The sequence below is a fragment of the Pleurodeles waltl genome, chromosome 8 (genome assembly GCF_031143425.1).
Source record: "Pleurodeles waltl isolate 20211129_DDA chromosome 8, aPleWal1.hap1.20221129, whole genome shotgun sequence".
Lineage (NCBI taxonomy): Eukaryota > Metazoa > Chordata > Amphibia > Caudata > Salamandridae > Pleurodeles > Pleurodeles waltl.
The window spans coordinates 421,320,795-421,334,899 of NC_090447.1; positions in this window are offsets into that span (position 1 = coordinate 421,320,795).

Consider the following 14,105-nt stretch of genomic DNA (forward strand, 5'->3'; position numbering starts at 1 on the left):
GCAAAGAAAGTCTTTGATGGCCCTGAGACTTCAAAATAAGAGGCAAACTCAATCCAAGCCCTTGGAGATTCTTCACAAGCAGGAATACACCACAAAGTCCAGTCTTTGTCCTCTTTCATGCAGAAGCAGCAACTGCAGGCCAACAGAGCAAAGCACAGTCACAGGCAAAGGGGCAGTACTCCTCCTCCAGCTCTTCTCCTTGGCAGAGGTTCCTCTTGATTCCAGAAGTAATTAAAAAATCTGGGGGTTTGGGTCCACTACTGATACCCCTTTCTGCCTTTGAAGCAGTAAAACTTCAAAGGAAAGTCTATGTTGTTCACAAGATCCTGCCTTGCCAAAACTGGCTCCAGACTCACAGCAGGAGGTTGGAGGCTGCGTTGTGTGAGGGCAGGCACAGCCCATTCAGGTGTAAGTGACCACTCCTCCCTCCACTCTAGCTCAGATGGCCCATCAGAATATGCAGGCTACACCACAGCTCCCTTCGTGTCACTGTCTAGAGGGGATTCACAAATAGCCCAACTATCAGTCTGACCCAGACAGGGAATGCACAAGAAGGCCGAGTCACGGAATGGTTTAGGCAAAATGCCCACTTTCTAAAAGTGTCATTTTCAAACAAACAATTTCAAAGACAACTTTACCAAAAGATGTATTTTTAAATTGTGAGTTCAGAGACACCAAACTCCACATCACTATCTGTTTCCAAAGGGAAACCACACTTAAAAGGTATTTAAAGGCAGCCCCTGTGTTAACCTATGAGAGAGATAGGCCCTGCAACAGTGAAACCCAAATTTGGCAGTATTTCACTGTTAGGACATGTAAAACACATCAGTACATGTCCCACCTTTAACATACACTGCACCCTGCCCATGGGCCTATCTAGGGCCTACCTTAGGGATGCCTTTTGTGTATGAAAAGGGAAGGTTTTGAGTTTAAAACTGCACAAACGGACACTGCAGTGGCAGGTCTGAGCCATGTTTTCAGGGCTATACGTGGGTGGCACAACCAGTGCTGCAGGCCCACTAGTAGAATTTATTTTACAGGCCCTAGGCACCTCAAGTGCACTTTACTAGGGACTTACTAGTAAATCATATATGGCAATTATGGAAAAGCCAATTACACATACATTTTACACAGGGAGCACTTGCACTTTAGCACTGGTCAGCAGTGGTAAAGTGCCCAGAGTACCAAAAACAGAGTCCAGCACACAGCCAATACATGGTAAGCAGAGGCAAAAAAAGACAGGGGAGACCATGCCAAGGATGCCAGGTCTAACAATCAAGCTGTGAGCCAACGAAATATAACGACAGAGAAGAACTGATAGCACAGGTAGGTATATATATTTTAAAAACAGTATTTGGGGAATACTTAGCTTTCACCCTTAGTTCATTGTTTTAATTGCACAGATGTTTATAATTATGATGATAACTTTTGACTACGCTATTCATGCAAGAATAGCATATAATAAATTATGCTACATGAAAAAATACTATTATTTGTGTGCATACTATTACTGGGGTTTAGAGTGTGGCCCCACAAAATCAACCGCAGATGTGAGAGATTCTCTGACAGGTCTGTCTGACTCCTAGCACCCTTGCCTCATATGCACATAATGATAATGGGAGGGGTGAGAGACACCTGCTAGGTTTTCTCTTCTCTGAAAGGGTCTCTGGGCACACACAGTGCATACTTTTGGGCAATATTGCACCTTGGTGTTATAGCAGATCCTGAAGTTTTGCAGTGTTTTATTAGTTTCTCTACATACCTGTAGTAAATCTTATATTTTAATCCAGTTTACTTGAAAGATGATGATGTCCTAGTCACCATTTGGACCTACTCGTCTAACAAAAATGCTGGCAGGGGTACTCCCTCATGCCGCTGAAGAAGTTTAGAGTTGTTTGATATGCTCAGCCATGTGTTACAGTGTGAGGCAGCATTTACATTTTTTTGCTAGGGTTGGTTTTGGTGCTCTGTCCCACCCTTGAGCTGGGAAGAGTAATGGCTCCTTACATACCATCATGTGAGACATTTTTTAATGTTTTTACTGCCATTTTATGGAGGATTGCACTCGTAATATGTGATGGGTCTATGATTCTGATTGAAGACTTACAACTACTTTACCCTCGAGGAGCCAGGGTGTGAAGTTGTTGGGTCATTCTAAGCTGTAAGTGTTTTTTGCATGTTTTGACAATGTATTCTTTTAAGGGGTTTGCTAATGTGTTTCTGCTTCTAGTCAAAAGTATGAAGTGCCATATAAATGAACCTAGAATACAATTAATTTTAGGTGTACCTGAGACGAGTATTGCTTCATTTGGTGGTCATTTAGTGTGTTTATTTGCACAACTCATGCGTATCTGGAGGCGTCTCGACATTACAAGTCCAGAAGGGGAAAGTGGGGAGGAAGAAATGAGGTGGAGTCTAAAGCCTCTCTGAAAATAATAACAGTCAAGAGTAAGCTGCAGCCCCACAGAAAGAGCATTCCAACGCTGAGGTCCCAAAACTCTGAGGGCCCTAGTGGTCTGGTGTGGTTGTGCATGCAAGTGTTGGACAACACCAAGGTGCTGATTGCGTAGGAGCCCCTCCTATATTTGTAATGTCAGGAGTAAGAACCAGGGTGGGATTACCCACTCTTGATGCTGTATTGAAAATAGTAGCACTGATGACCCTGCAGCACTTGACTGCTGTTATGGGTCAATTATCTCTGTCTTGGCATGCGCAGCACCATCTGTAACGTCATTGTCATTTAAATCCACAGTTATTACCGTGCTATTGACTGCGATCCTTTTTGAGTTTCTCTAGAGGGCATAGATTTATAAATGTATACAGATTGTTTTGATTCAGCATTGATGGTGGAAATAGGTGTACTACAGGAGCACAACTCAACCTAAACCTCAAGGCGGGGGCCTAGTATGTAAAGCAACAGTGGTGGGACTACCACTCCACACAATGCAGGTAAAGACATTCTCAGATCTAGTAAAAGAGCACACATTGCCAATATATCTGCCTTTAATGTGCTGACACATACAAACAACATTCATGCATGCTTGTATTTTCATGCATTGGCACATTAAAGCCATATCTATTGTCTTTGGCAATAGTTTCCACTCACATTAAGCACTGCTGGAGCTTCGAGTATCCACCAGACCTGCAAGCATCAGATGTCTGCAAAACGGTTCATACTAAGCAAATCTTGTGTATGTGTGCACGCCTGATACCCAGAAAAGAAAGCCTTATTGTAAAGGTGTCTTTTCTTACTAAAAGCAACATAACACATGATAAACAACTGCTTCAGGGAAGAAGAAAACTATTCTCTATCTCATCTTCTTCAAAATATATTGTCTCAATAGCTCCTCTTTCACTCTCATCCATCCTCCGACCTTATCCTCCTGACTCCCTATCACAGACAATCCATATCAGAGACTGACTGGGGTAAGAGATTGCAAGCTGGTCACTGGTATATCAGTCCGCAAAGAAGTTCAGATTTTACATTGTAGTAATGAACACTAAAAGGTCTGAACTCTGCCTGTGAACCGGCTAAACACAATCTATGGATAAACTCGACTTTTGCTATGCAGGGGCTGAGCTCTATGTATACAGGGACCCTGGTCTGGTTCAGTGCAAGAAATAAATGGTCTGTGAAGAGATTTAGCATAATATCTGTAGGATCTGAGATCCATCAGTGCATACACTCTGCTCTGTTTATGCAGGGGGTTCAACACTATGTGTGCAGGGATTTAGTTGTGGTGTTACAACCAGAGATGCTTACTTTGCAACTGGGGAACTAGGTTTGAGTCTGGGCATCAACTTAACATCCTGGGCACATCAGTTAATCTCCCTGTGCCTAAAAGGCTGAAGTGACCTGGTGTAATGTAATCGGTGCTCATGTAAGCCACCTCATTACCTTCAGGTCAGGTTTGGGCTCTATAAAACTGCAAACAAAAAGATCAACAATTCGATCTGTGAATAGGTTCTACTCTAGAAGAGGGTGGGGTCTCTTTATGACACAGCCTCACTTTCTCTGCTTGTGCAGGAGTTACTTTGATCTGAACAGGAACTCATTCATCTCTCCTAGGTATTCAACCACATCTCTAGAAGTGCAATCTACCTCAGGTTTGGGTTCCTCTACATAATCACGCAAGCATTTAATGGTGGCTTTAGATCCCAGACATTCTTGATCCTTTGATTGTTATGTTGCAGAGCAACACTCTACATACATCATGATTTGACTGAGTTTACCTTGTCAAGGACCAATTAGGGACCCTAGTGAAAATCTGGAGGACCAAATCACATTTTCATGGGGCTAGTGCTTCAACAACTATGCCTGTGGGTAACCATAAGTTTGAGAAATTTCAGACCGAACATTTTATTTATGAGTCTTTTGAAAAATAAATGCTGTTGGTTTTAGTATATTTACCCAGATGTCATCCCCACTCAACCTTTGTGTGTCCCTCGCCTATGTAAAATGTGAACTCTTGTCTCTGGCACCAAGCTTGAGCTTTAAAATCCACTCTTCACATAGACATTCAAAAGAATGGAGGCATTTCAACTGTTTCTCAGAAGAAGGTGCATTAATGCACAAGAATACAGTTGCCATTTTCAACTTGGCATAGGATAGTAGAAGGCTGGGCAGTACCAGCTGACAGCAAAAGTGGGTCAGCTTGAGAGGCAGCAAAGCCTAGAGGTTGTGCACCCAGGATTTGTTTCTACTAAGTCTTTGAAATGTGTCTGTGTGTTGGATTTGGAGCTGGGGACCCTTTTAAATGTGTTTTGCAACCACTAACTACCACTTGCAGAGATGGTGAGGAGGCCTAACAGGTAAATCACACAAGAGCAGAGAGGTCTGAGGCACACCATGCTGCTGTGGCAGAAAGCTTTGGTGAGCGCAGTACCAGGTGCTGTCCATTCACAGTAACATGGTGATCCTCTTTGTCAGTCTATTATGGGTTCAGCTACCAAATACCCAGGGCAAGAGGCACAAACAACATTTTGTGAGGTGGTCTATAAGAGGTCAGCAGCATGGGACAAGTCACAGTGGAATATTGCAGCCTGTCGTAAAGTGACTCCCTTTATGGTAATTAGACCACTGGCGTCAGCACCACTGAGCACGGGGGACTGAGTCTGATCATGTGCCATGTGAAAGCTGTCAGCCTAATTGTAGGAAGTTGTCTCTGTATATATTATCTCAATGTGAGAGATAGTGTGCACAGAGTCCAAGGGTTCCCCTTAGAGGTAAGATAGTGGCAAAATTAGATAATTCTAATGCTCTATTTTGTGGTAGTGTGGTCGTTCAGTAGGCTTATCAGAGGGTAGTGTTAAGCATTTGTTGTACACACACAGGCAATACATGAGGAACACACACTCAAAGACTTACTCCAAGCCAGGGTTTTTATATAGAAAAATATATTTTCTTACTTTATTTTAAGAACCACAGGTTCAAGATTTGAAATAAACATATGAAATGCCAGGTACTTAACACAGGTAAGTTAGAAACTTTGAATAAAAGCAATATCACATACATTCTTTGTTAAAATGGCAATAAGCTATTTTAAAAGTGGACACAGTGCAAAAATCATCAGTTCCTGGGGGAGGTAAGTAAAGATTAGATTGTGAGGTAAGTAAAACACTTACATGTCTCAGTTCCTGGGCATAGACAGCCCACCATTGGGGGTTCAAGGCAACCCCAAAGTTACCACACCAGCAGCTCAGGGCCGGTCTGGTGCAGAGGTCAAAGAGGTGCCCAAAACACATAGGTGCCTATGGAGAACAGGGGTGCTCCGGTTCCAGTCTGACAGCAGGTAAGTACCGGTGTCTTCTGGGGCAGACCAGGGGGGTTTTGTAGAGCACTGGGAGGGACACAAGTAGGCACACAAAACACACCCTCAGCAGCACAGGGGCGGCCGGGTGCAGTGTGCAAAGCAGGCATTGGGTTTCAGATAGGAAACAATGGAGTGGCCCGGGGGTGCAGACAGGCACGGGGGGGTCTTCTTGGGCAGTCACCACCTGGGCTAGGCAGAGGGTCACCTGGGCTAGGCAGAGGGTCACCTGGGGGTCACTCCTGCGCTGAGGTTCGGTTCCTTCAGGTCCTGGGGGCTGCAGTTGCAGTGCTGGTTCCAGGCGTCGGGTCCCTTGTTACAGGCAGTCGCGGTCAGGGGGAGCCTCGGGATTCTCTCTGCAGGCGTCGCTGTGGGGGTTCAGGGAGGTCGTCTCGGGCTACTCATGGGGTCGCAGTTGCCGGGGAGTCCTCTCTGTGGTGTTTGTTCTCTGGATCTTGAGCCGGGGGCGTCGGGTGTAGAGTGTGAAGTCTCACGCTTCCGACGGGAAACGTGAAGTCTTTAAAAGTTGCTTCTTTGTTGCAAAGAAGTTGCTGTTGTTGAGCAGAGCCACTGCTCACAGGAGTTTCTTGGTCCTTTAGTCCAGGGCAGTCCTCTGAGGCTTCAGAGGTTGTTGGTCTCTGTCGGATGCGTCACTGGTTGCAGGTTTTCGAGTCAGGAGACCGGCCGGTAGGGCTGGGCCCAAAGCAGTTGTTGTCGTCCGTCTTCTCTGCAGGCTTATAGGTCATCAGTCCTTCTTGTTTCTTCAGGTTGTAGGAATCTGATTTCCTGGTTTCTGGGGTGCCCCTAAATACTAAATTTAGGGGGGGGTTTAGGTCTGGGGGGCAATAGCCAAAGGCTACTGTTCTTGAGGGTGGCTACACCCTTTTTGTGCCTCCTCCCTGAGGGGAGGAGGGTACATCCCTAATCCTATTTGGGGAATCCTCCAAAATCAAGATGGAGGATTTCTAAAGGCAGGGGTCACCTCAGCTCAGGACACCTTAGGTGCTGTCCTGACTGGTGGGTGACTCCTCCTTGTTTTCCTCATTATCTCCCCTGGACTTGCCACTAAAAGTGTGGCCTGTGTCCAGGGGGCGGGCATCTCCACTAGCTGGAGTGCCCTGAGGCATTGTAACATGAAGCCTGAGCCTTTGAGGCTCACTGCTAGGTGTTACAGTTCCTGCAGGGGGTAGGTGTGAAGCACCTCGAACCCAGAGCAGGCTTTGTTTCTGGCCTCAGAGGGCACAAAGGTCCTCACCCCAGGGGTCAGAAACTTGTCTATCAGCAGCAGGCTGGCACAGACCAGTCAGTCCTGCACTGAAGGACTGGGTAAAATTCAGGGGGCATCTCTACAATGCCCTCTGTGTGCATTTTTTTAATAAATCCAACACTGGCATCAGTGTGGGTTTATTATTCTGAGAACTTTGATACCAAACTTCCCAGTATTCAGTTTAGCCATTATGGAGCTGTAGAGTTCATTTTTGACAAACTCCCAGACCATATACTTAATATGGCCACACTGTACTTACAATGTCTAAGAATAGACTTAGACACCGTAGAGGCATATTGCTCATGCAGCAATGCCCTCACCTGTAGTATAGTGCGCCCTGTCTTAGGGCTGTAAGACATGCTAGAGGGGGGACTTACCTATGCCACAGGCAGTATTTTGTGGGCATGGCACCCTGAGGGGGATGCCATGTCGACTTTGCCTTTTTCTCCCCACCAAAACACACAATCTGCAATGGCAGTGTGCCTGTGTTACGTGAGGGGTCCCTTAGGGTGGCACAACACATGCTGCAGCCCTTAGGGACCTTCCCTGGTCACATGGCCCTTGGTACCACTGGTACGTTTTACAAGGGACTTATCTATGTGCCAGAGGTGTGCCATTTGTGGAAACAATGGTACATTTTTAGTGAAAGAACACTGGTGCTGGGGCCTGGTGAGCAGGGTCCCAGCACACTTCTCAGTCAAGTCAGCATCAATATCAGGGGGTACCTGCAACAGGGAGCCATTTTCCTACACTAACCCTGTCGGCCAGCTAGCAGCACCTCAGCAGAACCCAAGGGTAAAAAGTGATCTATGGCAGCCCTTTGCATGACATCTTAGATTTCTCAGGGGAACCATGGTAGAATAGATCTTACCCCTTTCTCTCAGTCACACATGTCTCATACAGGCAAAGATAGACAGAAGCAGGACTAGGTTCAATGAGTTTTATTGAATCAACCGCATTCTATGTATAAGGGCGTGTATTGTGATTATGAGGATGATAAAACATTATAAAAGCAAAACCGTGACTAAGAAAGTGAAACATAAGAAAAGTCCCACCATACTGTCACAATATTGATTTTAGAATCCCTACCTGCACTACTAATATTCTATACAAGAGCATGGCAGTATTATACCTAATCTGCCTATCCTCCACCCCCACCCCCAGAAGGAACCCATCCCCCATACCTGTGGTTGTAGGTAAAGAAGAGGTCTATTGGTCTACTGCGAGTCCTCCCACATATGGACAGAGGAGGCATCAGATCTCAGCAGAAACTGCAAAGTTGGCAGGCAGCATTCAATAGCAACTGGCTGGAAATCCCCTCTAACATAAAGGGGGCAGTGAGGTGTTTCATAATAAAACATCAGGTGTTCTGAGAAACTGCCCTGAAGTGACAACACATGCATTTCGGTGTATAAGATTTGAACCTGCAATAACTAATAAGCTTATCATAGACAGCCTTGGAGAAAGCACAGAATAAAAATGTCATCCAAGAAAAGAATAACAAAAGTCTACGCGAAAGGGCAACTGATAAAATAATAACAGCTTTCACTAACAAAGCCTTTGTTATAATAATAAAAATGAATAAAATGCCATGTATCTAGATGAAAGGGCACAAGCTGCAGACCTATGCCAAGAAACGCTAAAATAATGTCCTTGTATCCTAGCTAAAGCAATAACCCCTCATTACCTTCTGGTCAGGTTTGGGCTCTATAAAACTGCAAACAAAAAGATGAACAATTCGATCTGTGAATAGGTTATACTCTACTGTCCCTACTGTGGTGCACATGTTCCACCCTACCCAAACTGAGCTACATAGCAATCAAGAGGTAGAGCACAATGATCACCTCCACTGTCTGTGTATGGGCTGTTTGAGTAAAACTCATGACGTTTAAAGTAAGTGTGACATGACGTTTTTGTCAAGACGTCACCCTGGTGCAAATACTGCCTGATATGCCATGTCTGGCTTTCCTTCTGGGATACTTGAGGCAGCTGTGTGATTTAGTAAATCATATTGCTAGCCTGTGTTACTTTGCAGCAGGTAAGCATTCCATGGATGGATTATGGGCATTCTCATGCATCCACCCATGGATTTTGACCCAATCCCAGATTTATAAAGGTCTGTAAAAAATGTTTGTGCCAAAATAGTGTGACTCCATGACCAAGGTGTAATGAAGAGAAATATATTTATATCTCCTTGCTGTTTCTGCTTTGTAGGTGGGCAGCATTCTACATCACACATACAAGGAGGAAAGTGCGTTTAAGGATTGTTTTTGTGCAGGAAGATGTATACCTACCTTAACCCAAAACAACCATGCAAGTAACACAGGAACCCTACACCATGGCAGACGGGTACCCGTGTTGGTACTAGGCATTGTGGGTAAGAAAATGGTGTGGGGTGCATGTGAAACACACCACCTGGACTCACCCAGATGTTTAGTTTCAGATGTGTCTAGGTCTCGTAGATTTTTTTTACTTGGCAGCGTCCCAAACTCCAAAAAGTGCATCCCTCACCATTCCAAGTGGGGCGATTTTGAGAGTTAGACAAGCTTTCATGGCCCAAATGTAAAACCAAAACCCCAAAAAATCAAATGTCCTCTTGCTTGCCATGGTATAAGATGTTTTAGTGTGCGGGGGGAGCTGAAAGACGGTTACCCCCTTCAGTTGGGGCGGGGGCATAACCATGCCCATATTGGTTGGTAGCCACCACCCCACATTTTTTTTTTTCAATCGCTGGCATCTAGTAGGTTTTCTGCCCCCCAGGAAGTGAATTGGGGGTAATTGCCCCATCTGCCTACCGGAGGGCAGAACAACTTTGTCCCCATTTATTTGGGGTGGTGGTATGGCCAAACCCCCACCCTCTTTTTTTTTTTTTTTCAATTCCTCCCAGATCTCTGCTGGGCTTTCCAAAAATAGGCCGATCTGTCCACAAGGGAGGCAGAAATGGCCAACAGTAATGTGCCCCCATGGGGAGCGACCCTTGCCCAAGGGGCTGCCCCCCCAAACAACACACACAAACCAATTCCTGGTGCCTAAGTGGTTTCTGCCCGCAGTGGGGCAGATCGGCCTAATAGAAATAGGCTGATCTGCCCCCAAGGGGGGCAGAAATTACCTAAAATAAATTTGACCTCAGTGGAGTGACCCTTGCCTAAGGGGTGGCTCCCCATCTGTAAAAAAAAAAATATAAAAATAAAAAATCCCTGGTGCCTAGTGGTTTCTGCCCCCCCGAGGGCAGATCGGCCTAATTAAAATAGGCTGATCTGCCCCTCAGGGGGGCTAAAATGGCCTAAAATAAATAAGCCACATCCCGGGAGCGACCCTTGCCTAAGGGGTCGCTCTCCTTGCATGAAATTGACATCCAAATAAGAAATCCCTGGTGTCTAGTGGTTCGCCCCCCCCCCCTTGGGGGGCAGATTGGCCTAAGAAAAATAGGCTGATCTGCCCCCAAGGGGGACATTAATGGCCTAATTACAAGTTGCCCCCAGGGGAGCGACCCTTGCCTATTAAAAATAAATAAATTATCCCTCGTGTCTAGTAGCCTTTGCCCCCCCCCCCCTCCCGGGGGCAGATCAGCCTAATTTACATAGGGCGATCTGCACCCGGGGGGGGGAGGAGGCAGAAAAGGCCTAATAATAAAATGCCCCCCAGGGGAGCAACCGTTGCTCAAGGGATCACTCCCCTTCATTATAAACATTTTTAAAAAAACTGGTGTCTAGTGGTTGTCCTAAGAAAAATAGGCTGATCTGCCCCAAAGGGGGGCAGAAATGGCCTAAATACAATTTGCCCCCAGGGGAGCGACCCTTGCCTAATGGGTCGCTCCCCATGTCTAAAGAAAAATTAAAAAAATGTATCCCTGGTGTTTAGTGGCTTCTGCCCCTAAGTGCCCTGCTGGGGAGCGGCCTTGCCAAAGGAGCCGCGTCCCTTATGTCTAAATACACATAAACAAACATCAAATCTCATTTTCTGGTGCCTAGTGGGCATTTCTGCAGCCTGATCGCTTCACGATTGGGCTGCAGAAATGCTTACAGAGACATGAAAGGAAAGGAGAGGTCTTTCCTTTCATGCCTCTGCCTGCCCCCACCTCTGGTTGGAAGAGAAATGTTTGCATGCTGACGTCATTAGACGTCACTGGGAGGGTGGGTGTGGAGGGAGGTGGAAGGGGAAGCGATTCCCCTTCCATCCCTGCCCTTGGGGGGGGGGGGAGGGGGAGGCTCAAGGGGGTAGCGCTAGCCGGGTGCAGGACGAGCTGGTCTCATCCTTGGCACACGGCGAACGTGGCCGAGGGCGAGACCAGCATGTCCAACGCACCCAAGGGGTTAAAACAGCAACGAAAGCTAAAGCACGCGGCTCACCATGGGGACTGTGAATTAGCATATTTAGAATCACCAGTGAAGCTCCACCTCCATGCCCCCCTATTTTGAAGACACTTTCCAGCAGCAGAAGATACATGTGTCTTTCAAAAGAAAAATGTTTTTTTTCCTCAAAAACTTGCTTCCCAAACAGTGTTCTCTCTGCCCAACCACTCTCTGAGACAAACACCAACAAAGCTGCAGCCTAAGACAGGAGCCATGTCCATGGGGCTTGGGCACCAGAAAATGGCGCTACACTGCCTAGAGGCAATTGTTTTGCCTCTAAACAGTGTAGCGCCATAATTTGGCGCACAAGCCCCGGTTCCCCTACGCCACCCTGGCCCTGTTAGTGTCCAGGACCGTAGCACCATTCCATAAATATGGCGGCCAGCCGGCATCTAGGAATGGCGCTAGCCATACTTTTTGGCCCAAACCTGCGTTACCGCAGGATTGCGCCAAAAAGTATAACTATGGGCCCAAGAACTCTAAATGGAACCCATCTTTTCTTGATGGTTACCTCTATGATGCTGTTGAATGAAAGGTTTCTGATGCTACTAGCAATATAGGGAGATTTAGCGTTGCAGCTTTGTGTGAGTTTAATACTAGTTCTCTTGGTAATAAAATTGTTCGACGCACGTGATTGTATGATTCGCTCGAAGTTTACTAATGGTGCAATTACATGCTGGTAATCTTCATTACTCTGAATTCAAGTCTTCCTACACAGAGGCCTCAAATGCTTCCATCCATTTCCCCCGACGTGTGCCGTTTCCGTGCACTGTCTGGCTTGAGCTTGATATTGTACAAAATTAGAAAAGGGGCCTGGGTGTTCTTATCTATCTACAAGTGGTTGCTTGAGACTCCAAGGGAGCTACTTGTGGAGCAAAGGAGTTGCCTGACTCCAGGGTTAGATTGACTGTGAAGAGTACTACGGATGAGGTGTTAATGTAATATAAATAAATATAATGGCAGTGAGCTATGCACGCCTAGTATTCGGTGACGCTGCAGTGCGTTGAACTAAGTGTGTATTATTGAGAAGAGTGTGATGTGTCTTTGGAAACTGAGAAAAGCAAAAAAACAATTATATGTTTCCAATACAAATATTCTATACGAAAATGCACTGCTCTTTTTGTTTTTTTTTATACAAATATGGTATTTACGTGCTGTATAAATGTAGTGCACTATATAACCAGATGATGGCGCTAGCACAAAGCTATTATACACAGTCCGTTTTTTTTTTCTTTCACTGAGACGAGAAGGGGGCCTCATCGAACCGTGAATTGTTATTATCATAAGCGTGATCTCTACTACAAATGTAATTTTTCTTTAACAAATAAGATTTACATTAAACAAAATAATCTCACCGAATACATTTAAAATGGAAAAATTAGTTCATATCAAAGGGCCTTCTTCCTAACTTAGTCAATTTGAGAGTTTCGAAACTGCTCAGCTCTCCGTGCTTGGCTGTTAATGGTCTGGACCAGTGTCGGACTTCGGTAGAACAAAGGCTCAGGCTCCAAAATTAGCGCGGCCCATATTTATGAAATGGGCAGTAAAAAAAATGTGGCTTATGTTTGTAAATCCAGTAACTCGAGAGTTTTTTAAGACATGCTATATGGGTGGTCTATGAGGTGCAGGGAACCACGTGCATCTGTGCTTGCTGCAGGCAATCTGTGTTGTAATATTGTAGAAATGCAGCTGTAAAATACACAGTTTTTTCCCTTCTGGTCTTCTAACCACAAAGTGTGATTAGTCAATCCATGTCGCATGCAAGAAGATAACAGCTTCAACAGCCTGGACCTGCTTGCAGCATCCAGCAGTCTTCATGCAATGATGCGTACACCACCAGTCTACACACAGCCACTCAACTTGCCCGCCACACCACCAGTCCACACACAGCCACTCAACTTACCCGCCTCACCCCAAGTCCACACACAGCCACTCAACCTACCCGCCACACCACAAGTCCACACACAGCCATTCAACTTACCCGCCACACCACAAGTCCACACACAGCCATTCAACTTACCCGCCACACCACAAGTCCACACACAGCCACTCAACTTACCCACCACACCACCAGTCCACACACAGCCACTCAACTTACCCGCCTCACCCCAAGTCCACACACAGCCACTCAACCTACCCGCCACACCACAAGTCCACACACAGCCATTCAACTTACCCGCCACACCACCAGTCCACACACAGCCAATCAATTTACCCGCCACACCACAAGTCCACACACAGCCATTCAACTTACCCACCACACCACAAGTCCACACACAGCCACGAAACCGGCTCACACACTGACCCCTCAGACTGGTCCTTGTGGCAATGTCGTATTGTCCTCCTCGGCCAGTCCGACCCTAGCAACAAGCTACTTTCCCTCTCAGCCTATGCATGTTTGGACCCAAAGGCTTTGATTGCTTGCGCCATATTCACAGTCTCGCTTTTATTTTTGTTTGTTTTGTAATTCTTTATTGAAAAAAGAAATCACGGGACCCAGAGAGGGGATACAGATGCATAGTCAGGTGCAGCATATCGTCATCATTTGGATGATAGAAAAAATATGAACAGCAACTGAATAAGACCGATACGTGGGCTGGGGTGGGGGGGCGATGGGGCTGAGGAGAGAACGAGAAGAGGGGGGGGGGGGGCGGGGGAGGATAGCCACAAGCACAG